The following is a 4,247-nucleotide window of genomic DNA, read 5'->3' as shown; positions in this document are numbered from 1 at the left end:
CTGAGGTGTGACAATAGGCACATTTTTCAAAACTATTATGATGATTTTTTTTAGTACACATTTGGAACAAACACCATCTCTGCAATATAACATAGGAAGACCTATCACCATATTTTCTTTACATAGATTTTGAAGGGAGTGATAATTTAAGTAACCAAATTGCTCATGCCAAAGTTTTCTTACTTCATCATTATGAGCAACAAACACCAAGGGAAGAGTTGATGACCCAAAGTTGTTAAACTTATACAACCTTATAGAATCATCAGTAATGCCGGTAGCTAAAATCTTTCTAGGATCTCTTACGTCCTTAATTACAACATCATGAGGTGAAAATTCAATGATTTTACCTTCCCCTGAATGAGTTATCTGATATACAAATAGAATATTGCGGGATGAGGTTGGAAAGCTTAATACATCATTATATTGACCATTTTCTAGATGAATAGTTCTAGTCTCTACAACACTAAGAGATCTATCATCACCAACATATATATTTTTGCTGTTTCAATCATTTAAAGAAGAAAAGATGGCTTTGTCTTTTTCCATGCCATAAGAAGCTCCAGAATCAATGAGCCACTCATCAGAATGAGAAGAGGAAGATACACTTAGTGCATAACCAGATCAAGTCTTGACTGCCACATGCAGAAAGTGTTATTCCTAAGGATGAAGTTGAAGCTAAAGAATGCTCCAAAAGGATGTTATGCTTCTTCATTGTTGCTTCCAAGGCTTCCATCTTCTTAAAGAATTTGGATTCTAAGTGGCGATCTTGATTATAAAAGTTGAAATGTATATCAGTCTTCTTCCCATTGTTTTTATTTGCCTTATCATTTTGAGACTAAAATTACTTAGGACCCTTGTTTGGTTTAGGACCATTCTTTTTAGGATACTACTTCTTAGGACTCTTTGAATTCGATTGTTTCTGGGCAGCTAAGGCTTTCTTAGAAGAGTTTCCAAGATTAGGAAGACCAAGATGTTTGAGTTTTTCTTTTTAAATTATCAAAGAATCACAAAAGGCATCAAAAGAGGTGGACTTGTAGTCTTTTCCTTGAGAAATGAAGGATTCTCTAGTAGAATGAAAGGTGGAAACAAACACAGAGTAGCTTGGTCCCAACTTAGTAAGAATGGAATAGATAACGCTACCATCTTCTTTCTTAACCTTAACACCTTGTAGGAGAAGTCTAAGGGTCGTGAGCTTGGACAAAAAATCTTCAATGGAAGAAAAATTATTGGGGTCCAATGTAAGAAACTCATTTTTGAGTTGATGGGCTCTAATTTCATTTTTAATTCCAAAAGGTTTAGTGAGGTGTTTCATTGCTTATTAGGAGTATCAAGTTCTGCGATATGGAATCTAAGGTCTGGAGAAATAGACATCCCTGTTAATCCACATGATTGATCTTTCCTATTTTCCCATTTGGCTTCCTTATCTTCATCTTTGGGTTTAGTTTCTTGGCCTAAGGCTATTCTATAAAGACCTTTAATTGCAAGTAAATCCACAATGTAGGACCACCACTAGAAGTATTTGGTGATGTCAACAATAACTGTGCATGAACTTTCCATTTTAATTAAAACTAAAGCTTTAGGTGCTGAAACTAAGTGTTCCAATGGAATGATCTCGAAAAATTAGGCCGATTAAAAAAAAACAGCTCTGAAAACGACTTCCAGATGAATAAGTTATCAATTTTTTTAAGAAAAGTTGTTGAAGATGCCAATGAAGTGCATGACTGTGCAGAAGTGAATGATAATGGTATATTTAAACCCATCCCCACACCCCCTTTCCAAACTTAATCAAATTACCTTACTTTAAAAAATAGTTTATGTGACCCACTTTTATAAATAAGTGAAAGTCACTTTTACAATGGTACTTTATGAGCTACTCACTAAATTGTAACTTAAATAAAAGATAAAGAGACTTTAGAATTATAAGTGAGTCACTTTTTATAATGGGTGAGAACACTTTTACATAAAGTAACTTTAAAACATAAGTTACATGTGCTTTTTGAAAAAGTAACTTAACAAAAAGAAAGACTTGAACCCAAGACCTCTATTCTCATAAAGTAACTTTGGACCAAATGAGTTAGTTTAAATGTTTAGTAATTTTTGGAAAAGAGGAAGGTTTTTTTTTTTTTGAAATCACGAAAACTTTGGGGTGCATGCTTACTTGAAAAAACTATTTTTTTCTGCAAAACAAAAAATCACACAACTTAACATGGACATGAAAAAAAACAAACCTTATCGCTTGAAGTTAGCTTTCACCAAGAACTAAATATTTTCCTTAATGTTTTTGATTTTCTGAGATCACACTAAGGCACAGTGAAAAATAGCATACGCATGAAAAAATCCTTCCTTTTTGTTTCTGATTTGCCTAGATTGCACAGAGTCGCGGGGCAAAGAGAATACGTGGAAATGAAAGGTATAGATCTGGTAATAAAAAAACAAAGAACTAAATAAACCGAAATAATCAAAGAGATGAATAACTAAAACTACAAATAAAAACTGTATACCTCCAAATCATAAAACTGGCATAGCTAGGGCTACTGGAAACCTTTTCCCATGAAACAAAAGGGGTTCCTCACTAGAACAGATGCTCCTAGGAAAATAGAGTAGTCCTCTCCATCCAAAAGCAGTCAGAAATAGTAGATCTAGGAAACAACAGTCATATGGAGTTGTGTTGGCTTTAGATTTTTATCACCAATGGATGTGACCATCAAATAGCTCCTATACCATGTAGGAATTTATAGGGTAAGTTCCTTAGATAGAATACCAAAGGACAACACTCATGAACAGATCAAAGATCAGTACACCAATATTCTTGACGTGGTTAAAACCCTCAAAGAGGAAATAGTCCATGACCTGAGCCAACGTGGCCACTTCAGGTAATTTATTAATAAAAGAAAGAAAATTTACATAAGATTCTCTCATCAATGGTCACCCTACAAATGACACTCCATGCTATTAAAATAGAGATCATGGACCAATCGAATGTTAAGCCACAGATCAAGTGTTGGTAATACCAAGGAGAGGATGAACTGTTGGATCAGTTAATGCCTAGAACATATCATGACCATCAGATTGTAAGTTACAAAAGTACATAGTAAAGAAAAAAAATTTACCTAACTCTACACTAGACCAAGTTATACTTAACTATTTCTTATGTGTCGAAATATCCTAACAGGATTTAATTATAAACCGAAGGAATTATTAATATTATAAACCAAAGTGACTAGCAAACCCAAGGGACCAATAAACTATAGGAATTGAGATTTTCATCTCAAGTGATTAATAAACCCAAGGGATTTTTAGTATTATAAACCTAAGGGACTAATAAACTTGAAAATTTAATCTTATAAAACGAAGGAATTAGTAAATCCAGAGGATAATATTATAAATCCAACTGATCAACAAACCAAAGGGATTAATAAATTGTAGACATTGTTATAGAGTTCAGGCTTCTGTGATCCATATCAAGTTTGAGATAGATTCTTCGGCGAAAATCACACGGAATACCATTTGTCGACGCGTTTCGAACCAACTAGTGTGATTCAACCGCATTTACTAATGTGGTTCGCGTTATAAACCCAACCACATTAGTAAATGCAGTTGAAAAACATCGATAAGCATTAATGGTATAAATCTAATATTATTCATAAAATAATGTTCATATTGATAAATATATAATATTAAAAAATAACTATTATAATAAAAATATTATTATTATTACAATTATTAATTTATATTAATAATTAATTATAATGTTAATAAATTATTATTATAATCATTTTAAAATAGTTATTATCATTATTATTATTATTATTTATTATTTATTAAAAAATTATAAATATGACATTTTTTATATTTTATATTTGATGATGATGATGATGATGATGATGATGATGATGATGATGATGATTATAATTATTATAAATTTATATTAATTATTGTTAATTAATGAAACCCAAGGGATTTATATTAAACCTAATGGATTAATATTATAAACCAAAGGGACTAATACTAAAAACCCGAGGTATATAAGCTTAAGATAAATATTGTGAACATTAGAATTATCATGGTGGACCATGATTGATTTTCATATTGAGACATTCTTTGTGAAAATGCAACATTGCACCATTGTTGACCATGATTAATTTTCATATGCAGAAAATCTTTGTCACAATGTGACTTTCGGCCATGGTAGATTTTCATATTGAGAAAAACTTTGTCGTAATAAGACATTAGACCACTGTTGACCA

Source organism: Pinus tabuliformis, chromosome 1_2 (genome assembly GCF_031772625.1).
Source record: "Pinus tabuliformis cultivar Carrire ecotype Pingquan chromosome 1_2, CPIR1, whole genome shotgun sequence".
Classification (NCBI taxonomy): Eukaryota; Viridiplantae; Streptophyta; class Pinopsida; order Pinales; family Pinaceae; genus Pinus; species Pinus tabuliformis.
Note: the sequence above shows the minus strand (reverse complement) of the source record.